Genomic DNA, 16,763 nt, shown 5'->3' with positions numbered 1-16,763 from the left:
CAGCTTCTGTCCAGGATTATTGATCCTGAGCTGCCCAATTTCTGTATGGAGACTATTGATCCTGAGCTACCCAGCTTCTGTCCAGGATTATTGATCCTGAGCAGCCCAATTTCTGTCTAGGGATTATTGATCCTGAGCTGCCCAATTTCTGTCCCAGGATTATTGACCTTGAGCAGCCCAGCTTCTGTCCCAGGATTATTGATCCTGAGCAGCCCAACTCCTGTCCAGGGATTATTGATCCTGAGCAACCCAACTTCTGTCCCAGGATTATTGATCCTGAGCAGCCCAACACTTGTCCAGGGATTGTTGATCCCTTACTTGCAGGGTTCCTGCACACCCCAACACTCCTCAGGTGATTTGGCACCACAGTAGCCCCCGGATGCAGAGACATTTCTCCATCACATTTAAAAGAAAAGTTCAGGTGGGTTTTCCAATGAGCAATGTGGATTTCCCTGGAGTTCAGCAGCCAGGATCACACACCCCAGAACCAGAGCTTCTGTATCCCTATGGAAAGGTGGTGGCACAGGGAATATCTGCTCTGCTGCTCACAAACAGCTGCAGCTGCTTTGGGTGCCTGAACATCTGCAGTGACAACTGCACCCAGCTGTTCCTGCTGCAGGGAGCGATTTTGGGAAAACATGGGCAGGACTGAGATGCTGTTCCCAGGTGCCTTCTAGAGCAGTATCAATAATCTTTCTGGAAGGAATGAGCTCCTGAGATTTTGCATTTTTGCATTCTTTTATAGAAGAAAAGAAATTTATTAAACTGTTGGTTTGTCCAGTGTCACTGGAGAGGTGGCACTTTCAGCCTCCAATCCATGGTCACTTTTAAAAACCTATAAATGTTAGAGTCAGAAAATAAACTTCCTTTTCCTTCACCTTCAGAATCCCTGAAAAGAACTGCTGCACCTCACCTGGGCGCTGGGCCCCAGCTCCTGAGGGCAGCATCACCTCCCTGCTCACCTGTGGCACAGGTACCAGCTGGGGAGGGAAAGAGCTGGGGCTGGGTGATCCCAGCAACAAAATAAAGTTATGCCCGCTTTTAATGTAGGAATTGGTGTTAAAATGTGAAAAACGCCAATCACGGGTTTTTAAAATTTCAAAAAGATGAATGATAATGAAATGGTTTAAAAATAGCAATATAATTAGAGTAATAATAATTTGGACAATTTGGATTAGGACAATAAGAGACAATAGAAGCGAAGAGTTATGCACGTCCGGGTACCTTTTTCTGGGCAAAATAAGCCTGATAAAGGACACACGTTAACAAGGGATTAACCCTTAAAAAACAATAACCTCTTGCATATTCACACACCTCATACATGATGCATAAATTCCATTCAAACACAGGATTCTGTCTGGTCAGTGTTAGCTTCTTCCTTTGAATCCTGACGGCTTCTTCCCGAGTCAGGCGGGAAGAAGTTCGTTTCTTCTGATAAGAGAGCAATAAATTCTCTTTCTCTGAAAGATTTAGGTGTCCTGTGGCTGCTGACTGGTGTGAGTCCTTTCTTTAAAAAAAAAAAAAAGTATCTTAGATAGCATAGTTTCTATTTTAACATTTTGTTACAACCTACAACTAGATTTAATACGCTACTTAAGAAAACGAATGCAGCATCACTTTCTAACGTAACACACAAAGTATTCGTTTGAATATCTGCGAAAAGCCAATGAGAAACCGCGCGTTATTCAGAATGCCCATTGCGGTGGGCGGAAGGCGCTGATTGGGGCCGGGGCAGGCGGAGGCGGCTGCGGGCGGGTCCCATTGCCGGCCCGGCCCTGCCCGTTCCGGCCGCGTGTCCCTGGCAGCGGAGCGGCGGCGGCAGCGGGTGCGTGGTGCGGGCCGGGCCCGGGGCTGGGGGGGCCGGGCCCGGGGCTGGGGGGGCCGGGCCCGGGGCTGGGGGGGCCGGGCCGATCCGCGGTGCCCGAGCGGGGCTGGTGCAGGGCGGGGCCGATCCGCGGTACCCGAGCGGGGCTGGGGTGACCGGGCAGATCCGCGGTGCCCGAGCGGGGCCGGGCCGATCTGCGGTACCCGAGCAGGGCCGGGCATAGCCGGGCCGATCCGCCGTACCCGAGCGGGGCCGGGCCGATCCGCGGTGCCCGAGCGGTCGCTGCCCCGAGCGCGGTCCCCGAAGGGCGCTGAGGCCCAGGGCTCCGGGCCGGGCCCGGCCAGGCGGCTCCGGGCCGAGGGCGCTGAGGGCCGAGGGCGCTGAGGGCGATGGCGGCGGCGCCGAGCCGGGGCCGCGGGAAGGGCCGGGCCGGGGCGGCTCTGCCCGGGGGGGATTTGCTGCCAAAAGCGGCACCGGCTCCAGCGCCGGGCCAAGGGCTGCTGTGGCGGGGCCCGGCTGCAGCCGCAGAGAGCGGCCCTGGGCGCTGGGAACGGCGGCTCCGGCCTGGGAGGGCCCCAGGAGGAGGAGGAGGGGGTGGCTGGGCCCGGGATGAGCGCTGGCATGTATTATCTGAGCGGCGCTGATGTCTCTCACGCTTTAGCTCTAGAATTACTCTGAGGCCCGGCCAGCTCCCGATCCCTCTGGCAGTGCAGCTTTTCCCTCTGCTGGCATCGAGTGCTCAGGCCAGGCTGGGACTCAGCTTGGGGAGAGGGCTCTGAGGCAGAGGGGGAATTTTCCAGAGGGGAAATCCATTGGGATTGAGGTGAAATGTGCATCTGTGAGCTCAGTCTGCAGCTTGCTGTTCAGTCTGACTGTGACGGTGTTCACAGGGGTCCAAGGATGAGGGAAGAGACAAGGCTCTGACTCCATGTTTCAGAAGGCTTCATTTATTATTTTATGACGTATATTATATTAAAACTATACTAAAAGAAAGGAAGAGAGCATTTCATCAGAAGGCTAGCTAAGAATAGCAAAAGGAATGATAACAAAAGTCTGTGGCTCGGGCTCTCTGTCCGAGCCAGCTGACTGTGGTTGGCCATTAATTAGAAACATCCACATGAGATCATTCACAGATGCACCTGTTGCATTCCACAGCAGCTGATAACCATTGTTTACATTTTGTTCCTGAGGCCTCTCTCAGCTTCTCAGGAGGAAAAATCCTAAGGATAGGATTTTCCATGAAAGATGTCTGTGACACACATAGTAAACTTTTTTCCCAAATAAGTTTCCATATTCCAAGAGCTGTTTACCTTGGGTCCTCCTCAGTTCCACCTTTTTAGAGCATGTGTATTTCTTGGTTGTAGTTTTGGTCCTTTCTTATCATCTTCAGTTTTGCCCGCTGCCCACGCTGCCCTCAGAGGATGAGTGCTGATAGCTGGCACATCTGTACCAGGTGTCTTCATCCCGTGTTCATTGGATGTTATCCCATCCAAGCAGGCGCTGTAACACCAGCACACTTATATCAGCTACATCACTATTATGTCTCAGCTTATAATTAACAACAGAAATAAAAACTATATCTTTATAACAAAGTTATTTTAACAGCACCCTGGGGGTCAGACACCCTGATAAGGGGAACTCTGGCAGCCTGGAGATGGTGGCACCATGGACAAGGGACACCCATGGTGTGAAGAATGCATGTTTTATGATTGACTCTTTGCGAATATTAAAACGAATATTATGTGTTATGTTAGAATGTTATGCTGTGTTGATTTTTTAATTTATTTTTTAAGTGTGTTAAATATAGTTTGGGTTATAACATAATGTTAAAGTAGAAACTGTGTATGTGAGGTATTTTTTAAAGAAAGGAATGAGGTACTCGCAGCGAGATGGCAGCCACAGGACACCTTAATCTTTCAGAGAAAGAGAATTTATTGCTCTCTTATCAAGAAACTAAATGCTTCCTGCCTCCCTCAGGCCTGAAGATGCCTCAGGATTCAGAGGAAGAAGCTGACACTGACCAGACAGAATCCTGTGTTTGAATGGAATTTCTGCATCATGGATGAGGTGTGTGAGTATGCAACAGGTTATTGTTTTTAAGGGTTAATCCTCTGTTAACATGTGTCCTTTTTTGGGCTTATGCTGCCCAGAAAAAGGTACCTGGATGTCTGTTACTCTTTGTTTCTGTTGTGTCATATTGTCCTAAATCCTAATTGTCCAAACTACTATTGCTCTAATTATATTACTGTTTTTATAACCATTTTATTACTATTAAACTTTTAAAATTTTAACAACAAGTGATTGGTGTTTTTCACCCTTGGGTACCCTGGGTGCTGAAACGGGGACCCCGCACAGGCAGCACCCCTGGGCCCCTCTGACTCACCCGGGGAGCCCAGGGAAGGAACCTCTGGGGTTGTCAGGAGCCCCAAGAGAGGGGACACCAAAACACGCTGGGGCTGCAGGAGCCCAGACAGGAGGGAGCCCCTGAACCCCAAAGGAGGGACACCAGAGAGGGGAACTCCTTGGTGGGTGTTTTCTTGATGAATTTTGGTGGTTTGGGTTTTTTTGAGGGTGGCTGAATCCTGGTGATCTGGAGGTTTTTATGGACATCAGACACCTGGTGAGTTCTAGAGATGGACTCAGGCAGGAGGAACAGCCTGTGCCCAAAATCCCACTCTTGGCATCCCTCATCCCCCTCTGCAGTCCTCCCTCTATCATCCCTAAGCCTCTGGGAAGAGCCCAAAGGGATGGAAGAGCCTAAAACGCTGCTGGAGTGCCTGAGCTGCTCCCAGCTGTGGATGTTCCTGTTCACAAACCTCTCCTGGTCAGTGCCACGGGGGTTGGGAAGGAGTTTAGGGGATCCTGAGAGGATTGGAGGGGGTTTTGGTGGCTCTTGGCTCCATTTGTGGTGCCTGAAGTGCCCAGTCAGGAGCAGAGGGACTCTTGCCAAGGAACTTTGTGCTGCTGTCCCTTAATATTAAATCTGGTTTTTGCTGATCCCTTGCTGGGGATTTTTTCAGCGCTCTCAGCCCCTCGTTGGCAGCAGGGTGAAGGAGCCCTGGCCCTGGGGGACACGGGGACGCTGCCGGAAGGTCCCTGTCCCCCTGTGCCACCCCCAGGGCCCTGGCCCCTGTCCCCGTGTCAGCCTCTGGGGTCGATCTCGTGGGACATCCTCTGGGGGAGGCTGCGGGGCCGGGGGCGGGGGGACCCGGGGAGACAGGGGGGGATCCTGCTGTGCACGAGCAGGGTTGGACTGCTCTGGGGGGAGCTGTGAGGGGGGCCAGGGCAGAGTGACCTCCCCAGTGACCTCACATAGCCATCTGTGATGTCACACTGCCCCTGTGATGTCACACAGCCATCTCTATGATGTCACACAGATCCTGTGATGTCACACTGACCCTGTGATGTCATACAGCCCATGTGATGTCACACTGCCCCTGTGACCTCACACAGCCCCCGTGATGTCACACTGACCCTGTGATGTCACACTGCTCCTGTGATGTCATACAGCTCCCCTGTGATGTCACACTGACCCTGTGATGTCACTTAGCTCCCCTGTGATGTCACACTGATCCTGTGATGTCACACTGCTCCTGTGATGTCACACTGCTCCTGTGATGTCACACAGCCACCTGTGATGTCACACAGCTCCCCTGTGATGTCACACAGCCCCTGTGATGTCACACAGCTCCCCTGTGATGTCATACAGCTCCCTGGGATGTCACACTGACCCTGTGATGTCACACTGCTCCTGTGATGTCATAGAGCTCACCTGTGATGTCACACTGGCCCTGTGATGTCATAGAGCTCACCTGTGATGTCACAGCCCACTGTGGAATGTCACACAGCCATCCTGTGTCACAGAGCCAATGCTGGCATATCCCTCTGTGATGTCATACAGCTGTGCTGTGATGTCACAGAAAGCTCTGTGATATCACAAAGGAACCCAATGATGTCACTGCCCTGGGATGTCACAGCCTGTTCTGTGATGTCACTCAGACATCCAGTGATGTCACAACCCACTCTCTGATGTCACAGAGCCACCCTCCATGATGGCAGAGTCTGCAGTATGGCCTAATACCCTACTCTGTGATGTCACAGCCACCTCTGTGATGTCATAACCCCTCACTAATATCACACAATCCCACACTAATATCACAGAACCCTCTCTGTGATGTCACACTGCCACTCTGTAATGTCCCTGCACACACTTTGACCTCACAGCCAGCTCTATGATGTCACACAGCCATGCCATGACGTCACAGCCTGCTCTGTGATGTCACACAGTCCCCTCCATGACGCTGTAGCCGCTCAGTGACCTCACACAACAAACTCTGTGATGTCATAGCCCAATCTGTGCTGTCACACAGCCCCTTGCTGACATCCCAGATGCTCTGTGCCTCTGTGACACAGCCCCAGAGGTGCTGCTGTGACACAGCCCCCTCTGGGACATGCCACAGCCCCTGCCAGTGCTGAGCCCCTGTGAGCTCTGTCTGTGCCCTGCTGGTGTCCCTGAGGGGCCCTGGCAGTGCCCCAGCCCTGCTGGGCTGTGCACAGGAGCTGCTCCTGGCCAGAGCTGTCTCTCTGCAGCGCTGCCCTTGCCAGGAGCTGCCTCTGTGTTCTGGTTTCAAAGCAAAACCAGTAAGAGATTCCAAGTCAGAAATACAATTTATCAGAAAAGGGGATGAAACCATATACATGCAATAACACAAAAGAAAAATCAGTGACAGAGTGAGAATACAACCTGACACCGTGCTAGTTAGGGGGGTGGTAGCAGTCCAGGTGAATGGTCTTGCTGAAGCAGTGATCCTGTAGAAACAATCTGGCAGCTCTTGTCCTCTGGAAACCAGGGGGTAAGGGCAGCAATTCCTCTGGGAATCCAGTGTAAAGCCTGACTGCTCTGTCCCAAAGCCCAGATTATATCCAGGCGGGGATGCCTAGCTCCTCCCCCCTGGGCAGAGCATATCACAATGGGCTGAAATTGTTTTCAGTCATGGGGGGGTCCGTGGTTACCTGATAAACAGAAATGGCTCCAGAGGGAGTCATCTCTGAGTCATGAGGCAAGACATTGATGGGCCCGTTAACAGGAGATAAGGAAAAAAAACCAATGTCCCTCCTGGTTTCAGCAGCTCTTGAGGATGGGAATAGAAGACTTTATATTGTAACCTAGGACACTCTGGGCCAGCAGCCCAGCCCAGCTCAGCAGCACAGACACTGCACTGTTGTTTTTTGATATAAGGTTGGTGATTTGGTTTTGAGGAACAGTACTGCGATTTATTCTTTAGGGTTGCTTGGGCTTTTGAAACACGCAGACATTAATGTGGTGGATGGTCAAAAGGTTTTTATTATTTCTTTTTGTGGGGTTTTATAATTTAGGGGTTTTTATGTTATAAGGGGTCTGTCTTTATTATTTATGGTTAGTAAGGGGTGGAAAGTTACTGGCATTTGGTTTAGGGGGCTGCATTTTTATGTTAATTTTTTTATCTAAGGGGACAGGGGCTCTGTCTTTTCGTAATATCGCGAGATCTTCTGAACGCTTGACTCTATCTACTACACAGCACAAGGACTTCAATGACCCTCTCAAGGCTTTGGTGCTGTTTGCATCAGACTTAGTGACTCAGAGTGTGCTCAATGAACTTCTGAAGAACTCAAACTCATATTCAAAGTCCAAACTTTCATTAACTTTTAATGGGTCCCACTGAGGGACGCAACTCGTGTGAAAGTGTCCCCAGGTTGCAGGTAGAGCAGAACCCTGGAAGCACTGATGACAGGCAGGGACAAGCAAGGCCAAGGTGTCTCTGGTGCTGCGCAAAGCTGGCTGGGTTTGAGGACTGCAAAGGGCCCAGGCCTGAGCCCCAGCCCCTGGCCAGGCAGATCCTGTCCCTCCCTCCTTGCTCAGGGCTCTTCCCGGGATGGGCACTGGCATGTGGGGATGTGCAATGCCAGGGGCAGGAGCATGGGGCGGCCCCTGCCAGGCTGCTGAGCAGGGACAAGGAGGCAATGAGGCCCCAGCCCTGCAAGGGTCACTTGTCTCCTGTTCCTGCCTCAGGCCCAGGCCCAGCAGGCATGGCCAAAGTGCTGCCCAAGTTGGCTCTGGCAGGGCTGTCTTGCAGCTGCTGCCCATCCCTGTGCCCTGTGCAGCCCAGGCTGTCCCACGGTGTCCCTGCCCTGCGCCTCTGTCCCTGCAGGCTGTCGGCATCCCCCGGCTGCCCCACCTGGCTGGGCCCTTCCTTTGCTGACAGCTCTGCCTCCTGCCTGCCTCTGCCTGCCCACACAGAGCCTTGGGCTGCTCCAGGCTCCTGCTGGGGGATTTGCTGCACCACAGCCCTGCCCTGGCAGGGAAATTCCTTTCTGCTGCTGCCTAGGCTGGGCCTCCCCAGCTGCCCTTGGTGCCATTATTTCCTTCTCATGCTTATATCCTCCAGGAAGAAAAGTTCCAGCCCCTCTGAAACCACCCTTCAGCCCTGCCAGGCTACTCCTGTTCTGTCCTCAGTCTCCACCCCACTGAGCCCAGAGCCTGCAGCCTCCACCTGCTGGTTGTGTGATGAGGCCTCCAAACCCCATCTCTGGAGATGTTTGGGTCCTCTCCAAGGTTTGTGAAAATGGAAAAACAGTGGTCAAAGGTATTTTCTCCCAAATATCACAGTGGCAGAACAAGGGTCAATATGTCTAAAGTGAATGTCACACAGCCCATGTGATGTCACACCAGCTCCCCTGTGATGTCACAGCTCCCAGTGACCTCACACAGCCCCCGTGATGTCACACAGCCCCTGTGATGTCACACTGACCCTGTGATGTCACACAGCCCCCATGATGTCACACAGCCCCCGTGATGTCACACAGTCCCTGTGATGTCACACTGACCCTGTGATGTCACACAGCCCCCATGATGTCACACAGCCCCCGTGATGTCACACAGCCCCTGTGATGTCACACTGCCTCTGTGATGTCACACAGTCCCTGTGATGTCACACAGCTCTGCTGTGATGTCACACTGACCCTGTGATGTCAATATGTCTAAAGTGAATGAGGGTGGATTTACATTTGTTAGAAGGAGGAAATATTTTACAGTGATGAAAGTGGACCAAAACTGCAACTGTTTTTCCAGAGAAGTCGATGTACCATCCCAGGAATTGTCCAAGAGGAGGAGCAACCTGACATCGGGAAACGCTTTCCCTCCCCAAGGATGGAATTCCTGTTGTGTGGGTTCTCTGATGTGCTCGCAAGGCTTCTGGCCAGAATGTCAGCTGAGGGCAGCCAGGCTGCTGCAGCAATTGAGAGGCCTCTCCCTAATAATTTTAATAACCAGCTGATAACAACCCACTGAAACTTGAACAGAACTTGTTCACCTTTAAGCAGTTTAAGCAATCACTACAGGAAAAAAAAAATGTATATAGCAGTACATCTAGAAAATGTTGCATTTCTTCAGTGAAAAAAGAAAAAGCACAATCAGTAGAGCATATATTGTTCATTCACTCAGCTGGACATTGTGGTGTTCACAGGGGTCTTAGGATGAGGGAAGAGATAAGGATCTGACTCTTGATTTATTATTTTATGATATATATTACAGTAAAACTATACTAAAAGAGTAGAAGAAAGGATTTCATCAGAAGGCTAGCTAAGAATGGAAAAGGAATGGAATGATAACAAAAACTTCTGTCTTGGACAGAGAGTCTGAGCCAGCTGACTGTGATTGGCCATTAATTAGAAACAACCACATGAGACCAATCACAGATGCACCTGTTGCATCCCACAGCAGCAGATAATCGTTGTTTCTATTTTGTTCCTGAGGCCTCTCTCAGCTTCTCAAGAGGAAAAATCCTAAAGAAAAGGTTTTTCATTAAAAAATGTCTGTGGCACGGGTGGTCTCACCATGCTCCCCAGATGGCACAGCGCCGTTTCTCCTCCCCAGGACCTACTTCTACAGCGGGCACAGCTCCGTCCCCCCCAGCCCCTCTGTGCCCCCAGGCTCCTCTGACACCTGCTGATAGTGGAGCCCTGGAAAAAGTTGAAGATGGAATCTAAAATATTAGGCTTTGTGCTTTCCCAGATCAACTGCACCTGTGTAAGGAGTATGATAAATTATGTAATTGTTAGATGTGATGATTGTTTAGTAATTAAATGTAATTATTATATAACCATAAGAAGAATAATGAGAAACTATGCTGGAAGTTCAGAGAGGGGCTAAATTTACGTATACAATAGAACAATATAAGTTTAATAATTAACATGAAAGTTATATAACGATAGAGTATAAAAACATGATCATTTCAGATGTATGGTCGGAATCAGACTTTGGTAATACCCCGATTCCCAGAGCTCTTTAATAAAAAGCACCCAATATAATCCCCTGTGATTATGTGTTTTTGAACACTAACACTGCCAGCTCTCCAGCCCCCTGTTCCGCGGCTGTTGTGGAGTCCTGGTCTATGAGGCCCCCACCTTCACCATGGCCATCTTCTTCTCCAGCCCCCTGGATTACAACCCCTTTGCCATGGAGCTGGGCCTGGAGCTGTCCCTGCTCAAAGCTCACCTGGGCAGCTTGGAGGACATCTACATCCACATGTCCCAGGTGAGGACGTCCTTCACCACCACCGGTGTTGTGGTGTGTTGCAATATCCTGTTTTACCTTCTCCCTTCCCCCTCGCCCCTCGCTGAGTGTGCCCTGTCAATCAGGCTAACATACCAGCAAGGCGTCGTGTGATAGGTGTCCCTAGTCCCTTGAGACCCTGCCCCTTCACCTGGTTGGTGGCTCACCTGTCCCCTCCCCTTCCCCTGTCCTGAGCTTAAAATGTTAATGAGACCATGTGGCCTCCATTCTGTTAGCAGCAGTGGCCCGGTGCAGACATCTCTGTACCCATGGAATAAACATCTGGCAACCTTCTAGCAGAATCCACTCCCTTTCTCTCCACCATCGCCAGAAGCTCTCTCTCCTGAGGTAAACGCAGTCCTGACAGCCTGGATTTGCCCCGCTGCACTCTCCAGCAGCCAAGGTATCTCTGGGGTAAAACACCGCAGTGCTGCCTTTGGCCCAGCAGCGAAGGTCAGAACTGGCCCAGGCACCATCTAACTGGTTATATTGGGATACATATTCCAATACACCGGGAGCACTGCGTGCTGCCACGTCACCCTGGACACCTGCCAGGAGCCCGTCCAGGTGAGTGTTGGCCACGCCAAGGTGAAGCCACCATGTCCAACACACGGAGGTCCATTATCAGGGTGGTTCTGCAGGAGCACTGTTGGGAATTTAGCTGACTAGAGACTGGAAAAGTACAAAACCGTGGCTAATTCCAAGTCCTGCACGTGTGAGATAGCGTGTCCTTGGGCCTAGCTGTAGTATGATAACAAATAGTGAAAGAGACATGAGAAAAGAGAGATGTAACCCCTAAGGAATGAGGAAGAGTTAGTGGTACAGTTTAACCAATAGATTGCTTGGCTTACAGAATATTCATAAGCTCATTATTTGCTGTATAAGTGTTTGATACTTTCTTCAATAAACTGGACCTGTGATGAACCAGCTGGTGTCCTGGTCCCCTTCCTTTGACAGAGCACAAGTGCTCAGGGAAGGAAGTTGGAGAGAGGCTTCCATGCTATGTGACAGCAAAGGAATTAATTTAGTTTTTGCTGTGCCTGAGAACAGTGAAACAAGGCACACAAAAACTGCTTTCCCAGCAAGAACAGCTGGAAGAGAAGAAGAAGACATCTGGCTCAAGAATGTAGGAATAGACAAAACAAGGGCTGAATCTGGGCTGTAGGGTAATGGGTAAGTTGTAATATGTACGTTGCTTATTTGCAAAGCCATGTGTGCATGAATGGTTAGGAGTATCCTTTGTGTGACCTCAGGCCTGAATAAATGATGCCTTTTTAAACCAAATCAGTGTTAAGGAGTCTTGTTCCCACATTTTGGAGATTTTGTGGCAGTAAATTGGAGAGCCAGCCAGATCAGCCTAGAGCTTCAATGAATCCACAGATCTCCAGCCAGCAGTCAGGAATTTTCACAGAGAACCTCAACTTTAGACCTTCAGGGACTCAGACAAGATCCCTGGCGTAAGTGAAGGCATCATTTAAATTATTTTTCTTCGGGTTACTGACAAGGAATGCAAATCCCCTCACAGAGTTACTGCCTGGGGGAGCTCAGAGACCTTGGCACAGAGCCCAAGACCCCCATGTCTTTGATCTTGACCCATGGAAAAAATTACCAACCTTTCTAGGAAGAATTACAAGTCAAGAAAGTTTAAGTAGAATGATAGTGAATTTATCACAGGGTGAAAAATAGATTTCTGAGGTTTTTAGGATGGGGGCTCAGGGTCCCAAGATGGAGGAATTTGGGCGTGCCTTATCCTTTTTTCTTCTTCTTCCTGGCCTCCATCTTCTGCATGATGTTGGCATTTTTAGATTGGTTTAGAGTAGAAGCTCACTGTCTAACATAGGTGATAGTTATTGGGAAATTATGGTAAATAATGTACACATAGTTTTTAATATAAAAGGTAACACCACCCCTGAAGGCGGTCAGTGTGCCTAAACCTGACCTGCCAGACAGAGTTCAGCGGGTCGAAGAAAGAATGATATCGATAAGAAATAATTAACAACCTTGAGAATGAGAGCCAAAGAATCCTGACTCTTCCTTCAGCTGCCAGGCTGGGAAAAGAGACTCTGTAACACATCTTGGGGTCATCCTCACCACAGAAACCCCTGAGACTGAAGGGCAGTCACCCCTTTGATAAAGCTTTTCTCATCTTCTCAGCTTTGCCTGCCTCAGGTGAGAAAAGAAAAGCCTGAGAGACTCAGCTGCCTGGCAAATGGCCTAAGCACTTGCCCATCCTAAAGCAGCAGCAGTCAGACAGCAACAGCCCCGCAGCAGAGCGCAACGTCAGACTCCATCTCCACAAATCACTCACCTTTCCCTCAGCAACAGAGGTCCTTGCAGCCAGCAGGAAGGGAGAGATGACCACCGACTCTAGCATGACATCTTGGTGAGACTTGTGGAAGCACGGAGGATTGGTAAGTGAAGAAACAGAAGCTGTTGTGGCAAAAGGGACATCGTGGAGAGTGGAAGTTTGCAGCAGAATAGGCCCTTAGAGGCAAGGCAGATTCTGTCTGTTGAAGCTCTCCGTGTCATGGCGTTGGCAGCTGGGCAGCCTTGGCCCAAAGTTGATGGGCAGGAAACATGAGGGGACAAAATAGCGGTGAATGTGAGGAGAGAAAAAGGGTGGGAAACGTGAGGAGAGAAAATGGCGGGAAATGTGAGGGGACAAAATGGCGGGGAACATGAGGGGAGAAAAAGGGTGGGAAATGTGATGGGGACAAAATGGTGGGGAACGTGAAGGGGACAAAATGACGGGGAACGTGAGGGGAGAAAAAGGGCAGGAAATGTGAGGAGAGAAAATAGCAAGAAATGTGAGAGGACAGAATGGTGGGGAACATGAGAGGACAAAATGGCGGGGAACGTGAAGGGGACAAAATGGTGGGAAATGTGAGGGGGACAAAATGGCAGGAAACATGAGGGGAGAAAAAGGCGGGAAACGTGAGGGGAACAAAATGGCAGGGAATGTGAGGGAATAAAAAGGGTGGGAAACGTGAGGGAAGAAAAAGGGCAGGAAACATGAGGGGAGAAAAAGGGCAGGAAACATGAGTGGGACAAAATGGCAGGAAATGTGAGGGGACAAAATGGTGGGAATCATGAGGGGAGAAAAAGGGAGGGAAACATGAGGGGAGAAAATGGCACGAAATGGAGGGCAAAAAGGGACAGGAAACAAACAAAAAAGACAGAAAGTGAGAGGGGAAAAGGGTGCAAAACAGAAAGGGATAAAAGATGGGAAACGTGGGAGGAAAGATGACGGCAAATGGGAGGGGGACAAATGGCTCGAAATGTGAGGGGAAAAGCATCAGGAAACGTGAGGGGGTGAAGGACAGGAAGCACAACAGTGAAAAGACAGGAATCTGGAGGAAAAATGGCTGTGAAACATAAGGGAAAGAAAGGCAGGAAACATGAGGCTAAAACTTAAGGCAAATGTGAAGGAACAGAAGGGCAAGAAGCATTTGAGTAAAAGTGGTGGGAAACTCTGATGGGTTGACATTGGCCAAATGCCATTGCACCCATGAAAATAATTTACTCATTTTCCTCTGCTATAATTAAGCAGAGGAGGGGGAAAGAAAAGTCATGGAGTTTTCTATCATGAAATAAGGATTAGGAGAAAAAAACATTAAGGGCAAAACAGGCAAAAACCCTCATGGATTCAATAAAAAAAATTTTTTTCGTTGTTTAAATGTCTTTAAATATTTTGTGTAAATTTAAGACCCAGTTTTGTACTGTTTGATTTTATCTGGGGCATTTTTCCAAAGGTCACAGACACTAAATGGAGCCTTTCTGGAACAAGGAATATTCATTGTCCAGGGAGGTTTTACAGTAAATCTTGAGACAAGTTTCTTGGGAAATAAAAAACCTGACAAGGAGAAAGTTCCACCCTCCTGGATGGAACAATCAGAGTCGACTCAACTCCTGCTTTGGTTTATAGAGGTTTGTGCGACATAGATTAAAAAATAAAACAAAATAAAATATAATGTAATGTAATGTAATAATATGTAGTATAATACATAAGAATATATTATAATAATATATAGTATAGTATAGTATAGTAATATATAATATAAAAATATATATTTTAAATAATACTATATCAGATATATTACTATATATAATATAAAGTATACTATATATAATTGATAATTACATGTAATATATTATATATTAATATAATAACACAGTATTGTACAATTTATGATATGTAAAACGTTGAATTTATACACGGAACATGAGTTGACTTTCAAATGGTCATTCCAGACCCATCCAGTCAGGATCACTAAGGCTGGAAAAGGCCTCCAAGGCCACTGAGTCCAACCTTGTCATCAACCCAGAGCTCCATGTCTGATCCTTCCTTGGATGTCACCATCATATTTTCTGAAAAATCCCTTCACCAGGATTTCTTCTCCTAGGAAGCTGAGAAGCCTCAGAGTAAAATGAAAACAATAATTATCTCATTTGCTTCTTCTGTGTTTGCTGCTTCGAAATGTGATTTGGAGATTGTTTATCCAACAGGTCGTTGTTTGATTGGTTTAATGTGAATTGTTTTGACTTGATGACCAATCATGGTCAGGCTGTGTCAGACTCTGGAGAGAGAGAGTCACGAGTTTTCATTATCATTCTTTGTAGTCTTCTGTCTGCATCCTTTCTCTATTCTTTAGTATAGTTTTAGTATGGCATTCTTTAATATGATATAGTATTGGAATAGGAATCCCAATATGAGCAGGTAGATTGTGCCTGGGCGCGTCAGACCCTTGCTGCTCGGCCAAAGGCGGCAGCTGTGGTGTTTCACCTCGACTGGTTTGTTTGTTTTCCACTTTAGTTTTTGGATGGGGTGCTGTTGTTCAATGACTGCTGTTACAAAAATGCTGTGGAGAGTCTGGAATATTAATTGTGACACCACACTGGGCCATTAAATCTCTCCCTAACAAAAGTTCCGAATAATCTAACACAAATGGACGGATATTTGCCAATTGTCCGTTTGGACCCTCAAATTGAATAATGCTTTTGGATTGTCTTGCCAATTGCAGACCTCCTACACCTCGAAGGTGACCGGCAACATTTTGTAAAGGCTAATGTGCTGGCCAGTCTTGTACTGGAATCACTGTGCAGTCTGCACCTGTGTCTACAAGCATCTCAATGCGTTTTGAGTCCCCATCCCCACTGAGGTTACACCATAATTTGGGTTTGTCTTTGCCAATAGCTTGGACCCGGGCGACTGTGGGCCCTTGTTTTTCAGTACTTTCAGGTAAAGGTGGTACAGGGATAGCTTGTGCAACAATTTGTCCCTTGGGAAGAAACAGGGGTGGGTGGAAACAGTGCAGGCCGAGAACAAATTGCTCAGGATCTGATGTTGTCATTCCTGGAGCAATCTCGATCTCTTGTGGTGTGTGTTTGGTGTCCCCAGTGACGATGTACTTACATCGAATTTGGTTCCAAGTACCCTTCTGTTCAGGATTTACAGACACAAAATGCCAGTCAGTGTCCTTCAGGTGGAGTGACTCTGTCAGCTGCAACCTGTAAGGCTCATTGACAGAAGATGTGGTTAACACAGGATCACCTAAATCATAGCAAAGGTTATTTTGTTTCACTTTTAACAGTGGACCAGCAGACTTGGTCTTTGAAGCACCTGCTTCACTTACACAAATATTAATATTATCGCGCGCTTGATTTGTTTTGCTACCCTTATTCCCTTGGCCTGCTCTGTTTGTGTCTGCACGTCTGGCAGGTGGGCGCTCCCTTTTCAGTTTTTTTGTTGCTGTTGACCCCCAGGGAGGGCTTATAGTTCTCCTCCCCTGCCATTTCTAAATTCATCAAATTCCCTTTTCAGGGGGCACTGGTTACTCCAGTGCCCAAGGTTGTTACAAAGCAGGCATGGTTTAGTGGGCTCAACCATTGCTGGTCTTCGCTGCTGCCCAGGGTACTGCTGTGCTGAGGGAAAAGGTGCAGGGCTGGCAACGGCGACACGCTGAGGTGGTCTTGGCAGCAGCCTTGGTCTGGTGTCTTCAGCCACAGTCATCAGAGGCACTTTCCTGTTACAGACTAAAAGCATATCTTTTAGTGTAGGGGGAGGTTCCATAGGAAGGCTGAGGATTGCCGCTCGACACTGTTCATTTGCATTTGTAAACGCTATTTCCTCTAAAATCGCTTCCCTAGCATTCACTTTTTTAAGTTGTATTTCAATGGCTCTAGTTAACCTTTCTACAAATTTCACAAAAGGCTCTGATGGTAGCTGTTTAATTTTACTATAGGGCTCAAAAGGCCCCTCAGGTTGGAGGGAAAAGAATGCTTTTTCAGCTGCTTCTTTTACTTTCTCGAGTGTTTCTGCAGGAATTGCAGCAGCTTGGACTGAGGGAG

At 48.6% G+C, this 16,763-nt stretch overlaps 1 long non-coding RNA gene and 1 other non-coding gene across 6 annotated transcripts; both read left to right on the top strand.

Annotated features, from left to right (window-relative positions):
• The first annotated feature begins 32 nt into the window (after positions 1 to 32).
• On the top strand, positions 33 to 16,291 carry LOC141726742 (uncharacterized). 5 transcript variants are annotated; one of them, XR_012577762.1, is made up of 9 exons: positions 45 to 1,825; positions 3,803 to 3,892; positions 4,529 to 4,649; positions 8,251 to 8,417; positions 10,295 to 10,397; positions 10,655 to 11,872; positions 12,570 to 12,826; positions 14,168 to 14,342; positions 14,667 to 16,291. It is a non-coding gene; the product is annotated as an uncharacterized LOC141726742 (long non-coding RNA). The 5 variants fall into 5 exon arrangements; XR_012577761.1 differs by lacking the exons at positions 10,295 to 10,397; positions 10,655 to 11,872; positions 12,570 to 12,826; positions 14,168 to 14,342; positions 14,667 to 16,291 and adding an exon at positions 8,934 to 10,286 and having other exon boundaries at positions 59 to 1,825; XR_012577765.1 differs by lacking the exons at positions 8,251 to 8,417; positions 10,295 to 10,397; positions 10,655 to 11,872; ... (1 more) ...; positions 14,168 to 14,342; positions 14,667 to 16,291 and adding an exon at positions 8,934 to 10,286 and having other exon boundaries at positions 206 to 1,825.
• Positions 2,427 to 2,509, top strand: LOC141726751 (small nucleolar RNA SNORD45). The gene has a single exon (XR_012577773.1). It is a non-coding gene; the product is annotated as a small nucleolar RNA SNORD45 (small nucleolar RNA).
• Positions 16,292 to 16,763: the final 472 nt, after the last annotated feature.

Source organism: Zonotrichia albicollis, chromosome 38 (assembly GCF_047830755.1).
Source record: "Zonotrichia albicollis isolate bZonAlb1 chromosome 38, bZonAlb1.hap1, whole genome shotgun sequence".
In the NCBI taxonomy this organism is placed as follows: domain Eukaryota; kingdom Metazoa; phylum Chordata; class Aves; order Passeriformes; family Passerellidae; genus Zonotrichia; species Zonotrichia albicollis.
The sequence above is the reverse complement of the archived record's forward strand: the minus strand, read 5'-3'. Positions and strand labels throughout refer to the sequence as shown.